The 18,063-nt window shown below is 33.4% G+C and overlaps 1 protein-coding gene across 5 annotated transcripts in view; it reads right to left on the bottom strand.

Annotated features, from left to right (window-relative positions):
• The window catches only part of LOC6037900 (LIM domain transcription factor LMO4), a 470,644-nt gene extending 463,388 nt beyond the window's left edge, over nt 1-7,256 (bottom strand). For 3 of the 5 annotated variants that reach the window (XM_038258413.1, XM_038258416.1, XM_038258418.1), the window contains exon 1: nt 6,741-7,256. The gene's annotated coding sequence lies outside the window, so the exon portion shown is untranslated. Of the gene's footprint in view, nt 1-6,706 lie in introns of all 5 variants that reach the window. The other 2 variants (XM_038258414.1, XM_038258415.1) reach the window with 2 other exon arrangements.
• Nucleotides 7,257-18,063: the final 10,807 nt, after the last annotated feature.

Genomic DNA, 18,063 nt, shown 5'->3' with positions numbered 1-18,063 from the left:
TTTTTCATTCATATTTTAATACCATGGCTTGTCATTTCAATTTTCATATTTTATGCTCTCTAATTTTTGAGAACATTAAAACAGGGAAAGTCGAACAACATTCATCATGTTAGTCATGGCCGGGTTCTCGTTCAAATAAAAATTTCTCAGGTTAGACATAAATTGTGATGAAGTACGAGCATGAAATTTATTTGAAGATTGAAACATACATAAAAACATTTAGCTAAATTTCCTTTAAAAAAATCATTTCTAACTTCTACCACAATCATCACGGTGGCCACGAATTTCCAGATTTCAAGTTCTAGAACCAAGCTCAGTCACAAAAAACCTCAACCCGGCGCACAGTGGGCGGAAACCCACCTCTAATCCCATTAAATTGAAGCCGCTGTTTTTTTCTTTTGAAAAATAGTTTTTCTTATGTAAAAAAATCTCAGAAATCGATTGCCGCATAGCAAACCCACCGGAAATGACGGGAAAGGGTCCATTTTGCCCCATTTGTCCTAAAAATTGGAATTTTCTTGATTTTCACTCTACAAGTTAACTATATTAACATTTATAGGATATCTATATACATATTTTGACGTAAAAATAGCAGGAGAATCGAATGGTGACATTGTCGAACCATTTGGAGTAACCCATTTTGCCCTATGGGCCCTTTTTGGCGAGTTTAGGTAGTTTTATTCCTTTTTATAGCATTTAGCGTAGGAATTTCGTAAAATTATTTCTACTATGCGTGCAAAATTGGCAGAAGAATCAAATAATGATTATTTAGGATCATCCATAATAACCCGTTTTACCCCTTGGGCCATTTTTTCCAATTTTCCCTAATTAAATTTATTTATAAGTGTTTTGCGTATAATTTTCATAAACTAATCACTGTAATTTGTACTAAATGACCATGAGAACTGAAAGACACTGTTTTGGAATTATTTGAAACTTCCTATTTTGCCCCTTTTTAAAATATCTCATATAATTTGAATTGTTTTTCGAACATTTGGCAAAATATGGTGATAGATTAATTACTTTGTAACGCGTAAGATGACCAAGTGAATTAAATATTTATATTTTGGAATTGTTTGAAATAGCCCATTTTACCCTAATAGTCCTCTCATCATGCTTAGGCAATTTAGTTCTCTTTAGAAGCTATTTGCGTACAATACTTATTGAATAATGACAATTATCTGTGTTTTATGGACAGAAGAATTGAACAAAGGAATATTGAGATTACTTTGAACTGTAAATTATCAGTGCATCCTGCTCGTTCTCAATGTAAACATCAACAGCCTGACCAGAATGAACAGTTTGTATCTGTTTGATCTTGCTGAAAAATTAATAAGGCCTTCGCAATTTTTTTTTAATTGTATGTCCCTCTACATTTGAATGAAAAAAGTGTTTAAAATGCATTTTATACCTGCCCTGTTGTTTTGCAATCATAGTTTTCAAAATATCTATGTATTGACGATTTTTGTTGGTCCGAGAAAAAAACTGCGATACTGGTCTTCTAAATGTAAAAAAAAAATCTAAAAATTTGTTAATCGATACCAAACATGCTGAATATGATGTAAACTGCAAGAAAGAAAGTAGACTTCTATTTTCAGTAAAATTTTGAAGTTTTTCGAAATAAATAATTAATGGATTTTATAATGATAACGATAATGTCAATGTTGAATATAAAATATGTTTAGAAATTAAAATATTGTTTAAATTTTCTTTCTTCTCCATATAAGTCATTACCATCACCTGAATCAAATCCGAAAGCAATAATGAAATACTCACCTTTTAATGTATATGAAATTACAAAGAAAATATTTTAAAGAAGGCACTTCAGATCAGAACACTAAAATTTTTAGAATTTTCTTCAATAAGCCAAATTAATATGCCCAATTAAAAATTATTTGCAAAAAAAGTTTATGAGAGATTTGCTTTGTCATGTTTGACTTCTCCTCACTTTTGCAAATAAGAAATGTCCACCAGCAAAAATTTATTCATATCTGGTATAAATTTTTAGCCCAAAATTTCCTAACTTAATAAATTTTAAATATATTATTATTTTTTTAAGATTGGTTTCTCAAGCAGTCAAATCCGTATACCGGATTATAAAAGGCATTATTTTCTCGTGCTTCAAAAAAATTAATTCATAAATATTTCCTTCTAAGACAACTGAAATAATTAAATGCAAAATAATAAGAAACAATTACTGACAAGTTTTTGGAAATCAGTATTCGATCAATTCTTGTATTCCGGCATTATTATTTAAAAGCAGATGAGCAGATAATATGTTTATCAACATTTTATTTATTCACTTCATATTAAACGAAATTATTTTAAAAAATAATTAAACCATTTCCGGCTTGTTGTTACATGTAAACTTTGCCAATGATTCTCGTTCATCTCAGAGAGCCATTTTGCATCATAAATTTGTCCATATAAATCTTCATAGCTGTTTGAAATAATCTTTACAAAAAATGTTTCTTGATACTTCGGCAAAATTGCAGGTTAAAGATGAGAAGACATTAGGAAACAATAGTTTTGTTTTGACTAAATAATAGTAACTTTCAAATGAATATGTATGGAAATTAACTTATGAATAAAGAATAACGTATAAAAATGATAGAAACCTGAAAAATAATACAAAAAAATTATGTATTGGATTTTTGTCAACAAGAAGAAAGAATGGAAATTATAATCAGAAAAGAAAGCAAAAACAATTGTTTTAAATACATAAAATCTTATTGGTTGTTTAAAAAAAAATAATATGCTTTTAAAGTAATTTACTCCAAATGTGTTATTCTTCAAGCGTTTATTGTAAAAATTTCTTTATAAATTTATTTTTTATTTATTTAAAAAAAAATTAAGTGAAAAAAATAATCATTCTTAAATAATTATTTAGCCTAATATTTGATCCATTTTATGAAGCAATTTTATCAGAATCAAAATTCTGTTCCGCAAGGTACCATAGTAGAAATGTTAAACATAATATAATTCTTCCAAAATATAAAAAAGAAGAACAAATCATATTAAAAATGGAATTTTGCAAACAATTTTGAATATACATATATATTCAAAAAAAATGAGGAAAAAAATATAACTAAAAAATAAATTTATGTTTAAAAATAAACATAAAATATTTTATTTTGAAAAATATTGTGAAATCTTTTGCGAACAATTTTAAGTATATTTCATCAATTCAAATAGATATTTCACTATAACATTTAAGTTAACTTTAATTTAAATTAAAGCCAAAAATCTAATTATTTCTTCATTTCGATTGATTGTTTTGTAAATTCAAACAGCTTGATTATTTGATTCTAAAACCTCATACATATTTTCCATCGATATTGACACATAGAGTATACCTGTACAAGGATTTGCAAATTCTTGGAAAATCCATCAATCTGTTGAAAAGAAAGTCCTATAATTTATCAATCATTTCTTCGAAAAAAAAAATAGTAGAATCAAATAAAACCATTAAAAATAACATTGCATTATCTATTTATATGGTTAAATGATGTTTCTCTCAGTTTGAAATAATTAAATTTCACTGAAAATCTTTTGTATTTACACCTTAGTTCTATTTACTCCAAGAAAACCAAATATATTTTTTATTCACTTAAAATTTTATCGATTGAATTGCTGTGATCGCTATAGTACATATATTTTTAAAGATTGATAAATAGATCGCTTGAGTTGATCCACTAAGGTTATTAAGATCAATTAATCAAGTTTTCATTCCATCACATCTTAATTTTATGTTTAAACGAAGTTAATGAATTAAGATTTTTGTATTTATTAATTTTTCAACAAGATCAATCAGTTACAAACTGCAGGCCAAGGATTGATACCTAAGAGCATGCAATGGCACTGACCTTGTTGCGTGCTCTTCGGTTGACGTCCACGTAAGGAACATCCTGGAAGGAGCGTAACTAACTACATCCGTAGTTCTGTTAGATCATCCGAATTATCTTGATCAGAACAGTATAGCTCTGGTTCCTTGCGAGTGTCCTATTTTCTTACCTCCACGTTGGCTTGGTTTTCATGATGACCTAGCTGGTGGCCTGTGGAAACGGATCGTAAACCTTTTACCACCGCGGGTCAGAGTCGAGACGGCTAAAAGAAAGGGGCGCAACAATGTAGGAAAGGGAAGTAATTTGTGATTATAGACGGTATTGTTTTGATTCGCAGTATGTTGAGTCAACTGCTGTGGATGTACCTGAAACATCACACAACGGGGTTTCTCTTCTTTCCGTTTTTTTATCTACCATTAGAGAGCCTGGAGCTTGTTAGAGAACGGACGTCTCAGGCCTGAAGTGCCAATCGAGGCGCGGAAGCTGTCAAGCGGAGGTGCCTATCGAGCAAAATCCTTTGTCTTTTGCTCGATTGGTACCTCCGTTTGAAAGTTCTCGTGCTTCGATTGGTGCTTTGGTTTGAGTGTCCGTCCTCTAATAGGCTCCAGGCTCTCTATCTACCATCTATATTCTGTTTATTTTGTTTCACTGGTTCTCTAACACGCCTTCTGTTTATTATCGTCCATTTGTTTTCGATTTTATTTTCTTGATTCTCTTATTTCTCAACGCTTTTCCACTCTATTTACTAATTGATGCTGCTGTAACAAACTGTCTGTTTTCCCTTAATTTGGTAGCGATGTCAATTTTGTTTATCTTTATTTATCTATTTCAATAATTTTTCATCTGCCCTATAAATTGCCCTTATACAATCTAAGCTTTTTTGTTGCCTCTATTTATTAACTATTGTTAATTTCTTTATCTACTTCATTTATTACTATCTTTCTTTTACTATTGATTCTTCAATAATATATTTCTTTCACTGTCCATTGTTTTCAATCTTCACCCTTTTCTTTAAAACAAGTGAGGTTTGAGCCCTTACTCAATTTTTGGAATGATCAAAGAATCAACAGAAATATTACTATTGTACTTTTGAAAAACTTTTATAAAATGCTTAGGACCAAAAATTGTAACAAAACACCGCGACAAAAGAAATAGCAACATATAAACACGACTCAACACTAGGAATGATTTCAGGAGTAAACAATACACAGTAAAATAACAACTAGTTTTTGAATTCAAACTAAATATAAAACAGTGTTTGCTTTAATGAAAGTTGATAGGCACACTTTAAATGGTTAGGCGCTTATACTTACATCAAACCCTACGTAATGTACCACCCCCGGCCGAGTTAAAATGCGTAACCGGAAAGAAGGTGTGCATGCCTGGCACGAACACTCAAAGCGTGTTCTAGCGTGTTGCTCGTACTGACTCAGAGCAAGGGTGAGATGTAGGTGTAAGGGCAGTGCGTGTTCGTCGGGAACCTAGTGCATAAGATCGGTCAAGGTCCGTTCTTACACTGAAAATTGCGAATTGCGAAGATCAATCAGTTACAAACTGTTCTGGTCAGGCTGTTGATGTTTACATTGGGAACGAGCAGGATGCACTGATAATTTACAGTTCAAAGTAATCTCAATATTCCTTTGTTCAATTCTTCTGTCCATAAAACACAGATAATTGTCATTATTCAATAAGTATTGTACGCAAATAGCTTCTAAAGAGAACTAAATTGCCTAAGCATGATGAGAGGACTATTAGGGTAAAATGGGCTATTTCAAACAATTCCAAAATATAAATATTTAATTCACTTGGTCATCTTACGCGTTACAAAGTAATTAATCTATCACCATATTTTGCCAATTGTTCGAAAAACAATTCAAATTATATGAGATATTTTAAAAAGGGGCAAAATAGGAAGTTTCAAATAATTCCAAAACAGTGTCTTTCAGTTCTCATGGTCATTTAGTACAAATTACAGTGATTAGTTTATGAAAATTATACGCAAAACACTTATAAATAAATTTAATTAGGGAAAATTGGAAAAAATGGCCCAAGGGGTAAAACGGGTTATTATGGATGATCCTAAATAATCATTATTTGATTCTTCTGCCAATTTTGCACGCATAGTAGAAATAATTTTACGAAATTCCTACGCTAAATGCTATAAAAGGAATAAAACTACCTAAACTCGCCAAAAAGGGCCCATAGGGCAAAATGGGTTACTCCAAATGGTTCGACAATGTCACCATTCGATTCTCCTGCTATTTTACGTCAAAATATGTATATAGATATCCTATAAATGTTAATATAGTTAACTTGTAGAGTGAAAATCAAGAAAATTCCAATTTTTAGGACAAATGGGGCAAAATGGACCCTTTCCCGTCATTTCCGGTGGGTTTGCTATGCGGCAATCGATTTCTGAGATTTTTTTACATAAGAAAAGCTATTTTTCAGAAGAAAAAAACAGCGGCTTCAATTTAATGGGATTAGAGGTGGGTTTCCGCCCACTGTGCGGCGTTTGACAAAACTATTTTTGTAACAACAATCACAAATAACTTCAACGGAACGACGCCACGTTGTAGGAAACCCAAAGAACAACTCTTTCAACGAGCACACCACACACAGCAAGACCAAAACGAGTTTTTTTGTCTTATTTTGTTTTGCTTTCGTTAACTTCCGCCGCGCCACTTCTATCGAAATTAAAGTTCCGTCCCCAAATAGAGAAATTAAAAGTTTGATTAAATTTCAGAAAACCAGAAAACAACTCCAATCGAAGATTGTTCGATTTTCGATTCGATTTGAGTCTCTTTTTTTGTTGAGTCTTGGGAAAGGGTTCCAAAATCAAATTACACACTCACACGTACAGTACACATACATACACCGAGGACAGACACTAACCAGGTTCGATCTAATCGGAAAACTTTTCCAATTCACCGTTGACGACGGGTTAGTCGGAGACCGGACACCGGGATTAAAATTCTGGCAGTTTGCTCAACTATTTTTCGGTACCCGATTTCAAACACCAAAGTTGATGGACCCCTCTCTTCTTGAAATAGCGAGCTCGGTCAATTGGAGTCGATCTCGACAATTAGTGGCCGGAAACGGACGCGGACAACCGGGCCCAAGCGTACGGAACAAGCGGGGTCTCACGTAGAACGCGCAACGGAACACACTGCCGCGGTCTCGCCAAACTGGACGGAGTTCCTCGGGACTTTGTTTTGGACCGAGAATCCGAAGCCGAAGTTCCTTCTTTTTTTTTGGACGGCCAGCCCGAGTAACCGTGTGCACACACACGGAGAGTACCCCCGCGCTGGAACCGACTCCACCGCCACCATCTCCGTTCCGGCCGTGTTTGCGAGCGGAAATTGACGCCTCCTCGCCGAAAAGTGCGCCACATGCAAGCTGGCTCACATGTGCCGACGACCGCCAACCGTCGCACTCCGGATCGAAGTGAGCGGCGACCGAAGCTGCACCGAAACGCACGTGTGCCGCGGAGATCGGGCCCGAGAGAGGGAGAGTCACTCTCAATGAGAAGAGAGCGCTCTCTCACGTGAGAACGCGTTGCTCACGTCTCACGCGTGACGTGAGAGCGCGCTCACTGTGGTGAGACAATCAACTCGCTCACCAACACAAACAAAAGTTGACAAATTTCTGTGTATTGGTGCCAACCTTCTCACCAACACACCCTCGCAAAAAAATGTTTGGCGCGCTCATTCCCTCGCACATCGGTGTAATGAGCCGTGAGCCAAACATTGCTCACCAACTCACTGTAGTCAGATGTAGTACACCCTTACCAAAAATCATGACTTTTTGAGTTCCAAATCCCACTTTTCATACGATTTTTTGAGTTCAGGTACTACAACCATAAAAATGGTTATATGGGTTGAACTGAAAAAATCGTATGAAAAGTGGGATTTGGAACTCAAAAAGTCATGATTTTTGGTAAGGGTGTATGATCGGAGGGTCGCTCGAATGGCAGTGAGTGAGTGGAAAGCACGACGCGAGAACGCTAAACCAAACTAATTTCTCACACCCTCCCACACCCACAAGGGCGAAGTTGACTGGAAGGGCGCCCCTTCCACAAGGTGATGGTTTCCTGGGAGGCAGGATGGCGACTTGGTTCCGGGGAAAATTAAAAAAATAAATAACCCTGAAGACTTCGAATTTTGTTAATATTTTTATGAATATTGAAATTTACAAAAAAAAATTGAAACTTAAATAATTATTAACAAACATTTCTTCAATTTATTTTTCAAGATTATCAATTTTGAAATTTTGACTAGAGATCCTTATGAGTAATTCTCTACGATTTTTATTTATTTATTTTTTGCAAATTTTTAATTAACATTTTTGATTTGGATGAAAACTTGTCCATGCATTCCGAAAAGAATAAATTTTGCATCATTACTTTTGCCATTCCAGGTATGTAAATGTACGAAATTTCATACAGTCCAGACTCGATTACCTAAAGCCTCGATTATCCAAAGTTTCGATTATCCGAAGGTTTTTTCTTCGGATAATCGGAATCACTAATATTTTTTTTACTTTCAACATTAAATTTGAGTTCTGCGATCCCATTTTAGTCAAATTTGTTTGGTTCATTTAAATAATAAAAATTAAATGCATTTTTGCAGTACTTCATTACCGGCCGCCAACATAAATTAAAAAATTCAAAAATTTGATTTTAGGGTCACACGTAAGCTCAAAAGCCTAAAAAAGAGACAAAGAAAAATACTATTTTTTTCGTGATTCGATTATCCGAAGATTCGATAATGCAAAGTGAAATGTTTACAAAGCCTTCGGATAATCGAGTCTGGACTGTATCTTGAGAAGCGATTTTCTGATCGATTTGGTATCTTCGGCAAAGTTGTAGGCTACGATCAGAGCTTATGAGAAAAAATGTTTAAGTACAAGGTAGAAAAAATAACTGATTTTTTTATCCCTCAATTTCCGAATACAACATTTTTTATTATCATATTTTTATATTTTTTAGGGTAAAGTCAAAATTCAATTATCCGAAGTCCTTGCAAAATTTCACTTCGGATATTCAAATCAGCTTTAGAATGTCTACTAAACTAAGCTAAAGGTTTTATATTTTTTTAATGCTAGATGGCGGTGATAAAATATTGAAAAAAAAATCTGCAGTTTATAAGCAATCAACTTCTCAAATTTGATTAAAATGAGGTCGAAAATAAAAAAAACCCAAAATTTCAAATTCAGATAATCGATTTTTGAAACTTCAGATAATCGAGTCTGAACTGTATTACAAAATATCTTTTGTGTGCGCAATGGTGCTAAATCCTGAGAGATATATTTTTGAAAAATTCGTGTTTTTTGAGTAATATCGAAAATCTGGAAAAAAAATACTAGCAGTACTTTTTTTTATTGATTGATAAAATTTACCATTCTCAATTTCAGCCACTTTTGGGTATTAATTTTCAATTCTTTTTTTTTGTCATTTTATGTCTGTAACTTTGAAAATCGGCCTCGCAGATTCGAATCGATGAAAATGAATTTCTCAAAGTGTCACCTAATAAGACTGTTATTTTCAACTGACGATACCTAAGAAACTATTAGTCCAATTTTCTATGCTTAAAAAAAACGTTTTTTTTTATTTATTTTTTTTTTTTTGATCTATTCAAAAACAATCATCTTAAATATTTTCTGAGAAGGTCTTAAGCTAATATTTTTTCCTAATTTCATAATAGAGATAAAATTATTGTTTTTTTATATAGAAAATGCTTGGACAAAATAAAAAAAAAAAAACAAAAGAAAAGTCGATTTTCGAAGTTGTAGATAACCACTCCAATGTAAAGAAGCCAATTTTGAATCATGTTTTTTTTTTTCATACGAAGTGGGCTGTTCATACAAAATAACATGTGGATATCTGTATCTTGAGAAGGAAATTTCGGTTCGATTTGGTCTCTTCGGCAAAGTTAATTCATCAAAATACAAACTTTTCAAATTCCGATCTTTAATGTTTTTTTTTTTTTTGGGCTAAAAAAGTAATCGCACTCAAATTTAGGATATTCCGAAAAAAAAATGGAAAAATCGAAAATATTGACAAACAAAATAAAGAAAAAACATCATTTTTAGGTACACAATACAATTTAAGTCTAAAAATTACTTTTTCGCCTTGACTCTGTCCGATGATGAAGGAGGGAACATAATTTAATTTACAGCCCGTGCAATCAATATTGAAATGAAAAAAGAGTTATGAAAAAAAAAATATTTTGGGAACTCTACTTTTAGGCAAATAAATGAAACAGAAACTATTTTATCCGTGATTTTTTCCATGTATTGCGTTAAAATAAGCAAATATGCATAAGCGAATATTAAATAAATTGTATCGATTTTTTTACATTCACCATCTGATTCAATGTTCCTGTTCTGATTCAAAATTCCTGCACATCACTTGGAAGGATCCAATCAACACTACGAGCTCCCTCCACCCCATTCCTAGTTGTATATCTGGAGTTTTTTTTTTTGAAAAGGACCAATAAACCAAATTTTCAGTTATTGCTTTTTGGGTGTTTTTCAATACCCCTGACTCAAGGCGGTTCTAAAAACACCCAAAAAGCAAAAACTGGAAATTTGGTTTATTGGACCTTTTCAAAAAAACTCCAGATATGTTGTGCTGTATGTGTGTTCGTTCGTATGTACCCTCTTAGCACATGTGTGTGCCATTGCACACGACTGCCCCACCACCACCACCACCATTCGATGCACAGCTTTCCAATTTAGTTTCGCTCGCGTTGTTCGTCCTTTGCTACGAAAATCGGTTGGTGGGAGGGGGGGGGGGTCGCCTTCTAACTGTAGGGTGGCAAGGGTGGCACCTTCAATGCAGCGTTTAAAGGAGAAGAAGGAAAACGCGATTTACTGAAACTCACCCACCAACAAACAACAATAGTGGGGAAGAGAGTGAAATGGGGGGAAAAGTGAGAGATATTGTTAGTCAATTAAAAATGTTCCCCATGAATGCACAGTAAAGTGGTGTAATCGGTGATTAATTAATTAGTGACGTGTGGGCGTGTGTGTGTGTGTGTGTGTGTGTGTCGTTAGATGTTAGTGGGTGGGGGAGAAATGTGAGCCATTACTTTTGCTATGAGACCGACTAGTGAACCGCTAGTCAAAGTAAGGAATGGGGGAGTAGGAGGCAATTAAGCGCTTGGGGATTTTTCTTTCCTCTTTTCCTCGTGGGATATTGGCAACTAACGAATGTAGTTTAGTTACGGTTCAAGGTTATATTAATTGAGGCAGGATTATGGTCATTCACTGGCGTAAAGGTTGGCTTTTATTGAGAAAGTGTGAGGTATTTGAGTTTTACTTGGAAGGCAATTTGTAGGCAATGATTTAACACAATAATGAAGTAACATAGTACCGTCAATGGGGGTGAGATTGGGTCTGGGGGTGAGATTGGGTCAAATTTTTTTTTACGGATTTTACCATTTCTCAGGTACTTCTCAATGAAACTAAATTCTGTTAAAAGGGTTGTGCAAGGGACACCTTAAGATGACTTTGCTCGAAAAATCTCGCTCCTGGAACAAATCCTGTCATTTTAGCAGCTGTCTAAAGTTGAGGTACGTTTTTGGCCAAAAATTACATCTCGAAAAATCATCATCATTTTTTTGTTGGAATTGATCAAAAAGTACCCAAATGTTTGAAAATCTCTACTTCAAACATTTTAGCATGTCAATACGGTTCCCTCGAACAAAAAACACTGTTGGATTACTTGTTTTTACCATATTTTTGTATTTGAGCATCATTTTAGTTTCATTTGACCCAATATCACTCCCTCTAAGGGGTGAGATTCGGTCAATTTTCAAACGATTGCCATTTAAAGTATAGTCCATCAAATTACACCATATTTTGGAAAAAAAATTAGTAAACAATCTAAGAATAATTCTGCGATAAAAGATTTGTTAATTAAATTGTTTTTGTTATTAAGAAATTACGAGATGTTTATCGTTTTTTGAACCATAGTCACCCCCACTGACGTTATCATTTATATTATAGGCAATGAGTCTCCATAAAAATTCTTCGGTAATGAAATTTTTTTGTTGAAATAAATTAAATTAGAATATTTAAAAATCGTTAATTTCGCAAACAATATTGAAAATTTGTCGTGATTGTTTGCATAAAATGCTTAAAGAAAGTGCCGAATTGACACTAAAGCAAATTACTTGCCGACTTTTCAGAATCTCTAAGGATTGGTTATTCTCTTATTCGATTTGATGTCTTCGGCATAGTTGTAGATATGGATAACGACTAAACAGAAAAAAATTATACACGGTAAAAAAAATGATTTGCAAAAAAGCACTATTTTAATTTTTTTTATGTGTTTAAATATTACAGGGGCATCAAATGCCAACTTTTCAGAAATTTCCAGGTTGTGCAAAACATCTTTGAACGAGTTATGTTTTTTTAATCAATTCTGTTTTTTTTTCAAAAACTCGAAATATTGGTCACCAAAATTTTTCAACTTAATTTTTCGATGTAAAATCAAAATTGCAATCAAAAAGTACTTAAGTGAAAATTTAATATATTGCAACGTTTTCAAGACAAGACATTATAGGTGACTTTTTTGAAAATAGTAGCAGTTATTCATTTCTAAGCATAAGCGCTCACTTTTGAAAAATGAATTTTTAAAAAGCTGGGAATTTTATAATTATTACTTTGTTGATACGACAGGAAAATTCATGTTTGCTAAGTCTGGCTCTCACCTAAAAAACCGACAACTTTCTAACGTTGATATCTCAGCAACTAATGGTCCGATTTACAATGGTAAAATATGAAACATTCGTGAAATTTTCCTATCTTTTCGAAAAAAATATTTTTTATATTATTTATATTCAAATCAAGACTAACATTTCAAAAGGGTAAAATATTGAATGTTTCGCTTTTTCGAAATGTTATTGAAAATATTTTTTTCGAAAAGATCGGAAAATTTCACGAATGTTTCATACTTTAACATTTTATATCGGATCAATTTTCCTTTTTAAAACTTTTGAATTGCAATATCTCAGCAACTAAGGTTCGTATCAACAAATATTAAAAAAGCAAAATTCAGAGGATTTTTTCAGCTTTTCAAAAATATTTCGTCAGGAATTAAAAAAACATGGGCACTAATTTAAAAAATTAAAAACTGCGACTATTTTCAAAAAAGTTATCCAGAAATGGCTATAACTTAAAAACGGTGCATTTTATCAAAATTTAACTGAAGTACTTTTTGATTGCAAATTTAATTTTGCATCGAAAAATAAAGTTGAAGAATTTTTATGAACAATTTTTTGATTTTTTGAAAAAATCTGTATTGATTCAAAAATTCATAACTCGGTCATAGATTTTTTGCACAACCTGGAAATTTCTGAAAAGTTGGCATTTGATGTCCCCTCAAACATATGAAAAAAAATGTTTTTTTTTTTTTTTTGCAGAACAAGTTAAGCAATTAAATTTAAAATCACCATTTTTTACCGTGTATCATTCCAGTGTAGTCCTTTTTCATACCTACAACTTTGCCGAAGACATGAAATCGTTTAAAAAAAATTCTTGAAAAGATACAGATTTTTGAATTTTCATGCATAATTTTTGTATGGACAGCTGCCAAATTTGTATGGAAAATTTTATGGAAAAACTAATGATTGCTCAGCTTTTTTCTACTATGTTTTTTTATCATATGTTCAATAAGGCCGTTGCAAATATTTGTCAAAGTTTATGTCGCCCCCCCCCCCCTCCTTTTCAAAATTGATCTGAAAAATCAGGGGGCAAAGAATTTTTTTTCTAAAAAACTTCAAAATTTCCATGAAAATAGAAGTCAACTGAAAACAATCTAAAATGCATTTTTCTGCATTGATAATCATATTTAGCATGTTTGGGATTGTTTCACAATGTTTTGAATTATTTTGAAATTCCAATGTACAGCACCGCAAAAATTACGTAGATACTTAGATATCTTGGAAACAAATGATGGCAAAACAACTGCACAGGTGTATAATGCATTTTAAACCCCTTCTATCACTAAAATGTTCAAACCATGGCTCGTCATTTCACTTTTCATACTTTTTTAGTTTTTTGCCTCTCCCCCTCCCCTCCCACGACTTTCGTCAGAGTCGAGGGACATAAACTTCAAAAAATATTTGCAACGGCCTCATTAGCTTGTAAACTAATTTTGCAAATTTTTTTCATTCTATTATGCTTGATCTTATTGGCAAAACTTCTATTTTTGGTTAAAACAACTGTTAAAATTAGGCAGCAAATGACCAACAAGGTTGAAGCAGCCACAAATAAATGAATAAACAATCACAACAACAACAGCTGTTAAAATTTCAGGCTTCAGTACCAATCAAGCACCTCCATTTGAACATTTCAACAGAATTGCTTCGCAAATCCCAACGAAAACCCCTTTTCCAAACTACCCAACCAATAACCCCGAAAACACAAACATCAAAGCTTACCCTTAAGCTTAAATGCACTTTTAGCCTGCCAACTGTGCCATAACCTCAATCTTACCTGCACACCAATCGGTAAACATCTTTCGCCCACTTAAACGCTGCTACCAACTACATCGTCAGTGCTAAACCCTTTTATACTCTTCTTGCTCTTCTTCTCGCTCTTATCGGCCACCTCAATATTCATTCATCCTCCCACTTCGCAAATCACTTTTCCTTGATCCTTTCGACTCCTTGGAGCATTTCCTTTTTTTTTTTTTTTTTTGCTCAACTTTTTTCTTCCCTGCAAGGACGTCTCCTGGACGAAGCGAGAGGGGGTGGGGAATGTTTATCCTTTGATTTAATTGTTGTTTGTGTGTACTTGGGGCTTTATGCTGCTTCCACTAAGGACGATTTTTTTTTGCTTGCTTACTGCATCGTGTCCTGGTGTAGCAAGACGTTGCCAGGACCCCACCAACTGCTGTGCCATTTTTTTCTCTTTCTTTTTTCAGATGGAGAGATGGTACATGAAAGAAAGCTGCGGGAAAAATCTTGCGATTTTTTGCTCCTGCTTCTTCTCTGGTGAGATCAGGGCAGGGGGTGGTGAAGTAAATCGGAGAAAAGCTGATAAGAAATTAAATTAACATTCAGGGCAAATGGGGAGGAAAATCGGCGAAGGGTAATCGCTTGAGGTGAGCAAAGATGAAACAGTTTAGCGTTCAATCGGGCTGGTTGTAAACAAGCATTAAAGCAAGTGATTTGAGTGGGTTTTGTATGTAGAAAATTGGGGAATGATGCAAATGTTACATCAACATTTAACGAACTAATTACCTGCTTAGCCCCATTTTTTATTATCTCACTTCATGACAACTTATATCAAATGAACCGCAATCAATCCAATTCATCAATAAACCAGTTGACTTTCAATTATGTTAAATCTAAATGTACCTTCGACCCCATTAAACCCGCCCTCTCTCCATTTCATGAAACATTGATGAAAAGACAAAAGAAATTAATCAAATGATTACACCCGGCATCACGAACCGTAAATTGACACACAAAAACACTGCTGCATTGGTGGGTGGGATGCCCAACCCCTCCTACCCACTTCCCACATTTCGCAATTTCTCCACGCTAGGACATGGAATTGAGAGGAGAGAAAAATTGAAGCTGTTTAAAACTGTCACTTTTTTGTGATATAAACTGTGGGAAGTGTAAAGAAAAATGCTTTGCAATTAGGAAGTGTGAGGAAGAGGGGAACTTTTTAAGCAAGCTAATTAGTGTCCTCTCGCCTTCGTAATGGGTTCACATTAATTAATTGAAGTTCTTTTCATATGGTTTTTTTTGCAGTTATGTGACCTTAATACAGATTAGTTTGTGTCGGTTTGGAAACAAGTTTATGTTCCAATTTATATTTTAACTCATTTCGGAAACATAAAGTAACTTATTATTCACATTTTTTAACCACATCAATTATGTTTATCATATGAACAGAAATAAAGAGACTTTTGAGCCGTTCTCTAAATGTTTGAATCAAAGTTATGAACAGCCATCTGACTTCAGATGAAAGTAAGCGGCAACCGTAAGAGAGACGTATCATAAATTAATACAATTTTTTTGTAATCGAAAACCTTGTGCATATCGTAAAACAAATGAATAAAAAAGAATCATCGAATTTGGAATGTATTGATATATGGATTCTCTACCAACTCACACGAAATCGGAAAAAGTTGCCCCGACCCCTAACGAGTAACTTTTGTCCCTGATCACGAATTCGAGGTCCGTTTTTTGATATCTCGTGACGGAGGGGCAGTATAGCTCCTTTCATTTACAGTATGTAAAAAAAGTATTTACACCCCTTGGGCACTATGCACATTTTGTGATGAAACATGTAAAAAATTTAAAGTTTGACAGGAACCTAGTACTACGTTTTGTTCAGAAACTCGTGCCAAACATTTTGCTTCAAAAGCTCATGAAAAGTTATATAACAAATACTATTACGAAAATAAAAAGGTAAAAAGTTTGTTTTACATAAATAATGTTATTTGTTGACAAATCACCATAAATCCAGTCTTCAACTCCAAATAGGCATCCTTGACTGATTAAAAAATAATTTGGATTGAATATAAAGTTTACTAACTACTTAGTATAAAGTTTATATAACTCTGGAAATTCTATAGAAAACTTATCTTAACTTAATTTTGAAATCTTCTAATTCAACTAAATGTCAATATATTACCATAGAATTGCAAAATAAACATTTGGGAGTGGGTACCGTTTTGGGGTCTTTTATCGCTAGAATAGTTTTTTCGTCGGAAAATCGCCGGCATCGAACCGGTCCACAATTCACAAGTCAACCTATGTGGAATCGGAAAGGGCATAAAATTTCCGATCTTTTGATACCCAAACATCTAGGTTTTCTTTAAAACCTACGTTTTTAAATACCTGGGCAAAAGTAAGTTTGATCCACGAGAACAAAATTACGAAATTCCATACATTTTTGACAGGTTGCTCAAACGAAACCATAACAACGTTTTTGCTTAGGTATTTAAAAACGTGGGTTTTATAGAAAACCTGGATGTATGGGTATCAAAAGATCGGAAATTTTATGCCCTTTCTGATGCCACATAGGTTGACTTGTGAATTGTGGACCGGTTCAGATGCCGGCGGATTTTCCGACGACGTAATTCCGGGTTGGTACGAAATTCCAACGAAAAATCTATTCTATCGATACAAATACCCCCAAAACGGTGTTATACCCACTCCCAAATGTTTATTTTGCAATTCTATGGTAATATATTGACATTTAGTTGAATTAGAAGATTTCAAAATTAAGTTAAGATAAGTTTTATATAGAATTTCCAGAGTTATATAAACTTTTATACTAAGTAGTTAGTAAACTTTATATTCAATCCAAATTATTTTTTTAATCAGTCAAGGATGCCTATTTGGAGTTGGGAGACTGGATTTATGGTGATTTGTCAACAAATAACATTATTTATGTAAATTTTTCGAAAGGTGTACAAACTTTTTTTGCACCTTTTTTATTTTCGTAATAGTATTTGTTATATAACTTTTTATAGAAATCATCTCTTCATGAGCTTTTTGTAGCAAAATGTCTGGCATGAGTTTCTGAACAAAACGTAGTACTAGGTTTCTGTCAACATTAAATTGTTTAGATGTTTCATCACAATATGTACATAGTGCCCAAGGGGTGTAAATACTTTTTTTACATACTGTATGAGCATGCGAAAAAAGAGGTGTTTTTCGATAATTTGCAGCCTGAAACGGTGATGAGATAGAAATTTGGTGTCAAAGGGACTTTTATGTAAAATTAGACGCCCGATTTGATGGCGTACTCAGAATTCCGAAAAAAAAGTATTTTTTATCGAAAAAAAAACACTGAAAAAGTCTTAAAAACTCTGCCATGTTCCGTTACTCGAATGTAAAAATTTTTGGAACATGTCATTTTAAGGGAAATTTAATGTACTTTTCGTATCGTAAAATGGCGATAACTCGTGATGTTTATTAGCACCCCCTTATGTTTTTACATCATTTTTTTTTTGTAATTGTCTGCTCTACAACATTATTGCACACTAAAAAATAACCCTGCAAAGTTACAAAAAAAACGAAATTTTAGAATGAAAAATTTTGTTCTAGATGAAAAAATGATCCTTCTCTATTACGGCCGTTTTACCTTAATTTTTGAATAAATCTAGTACCAATTTCAATTAAAGTTTATGTGCCTCAGCAAAATTTCAAATAACATTTCAGATTTTCGAGTTTTCGAAACA

Source organism: Culex quinquefasciatus, chromosome 2 (assembly GCF_015732765.1).
Source record: "Culex quinquefasciatus strain JHB chromosome 2, VPISU_Cqui_1.0_pri_paternal, whole genome shotgun sequence".
Taxonomy (NCBI): Eukaryota; Metazoa; Arthropoda; class Insecta; order Diptera; family Culicidae; genus Culex; species Culex quinquefasciatus.
Note: the sequence above shows the minus strand (reverse complement) of the source record. Positions and strands in the feature narration are given on the sequence as shown.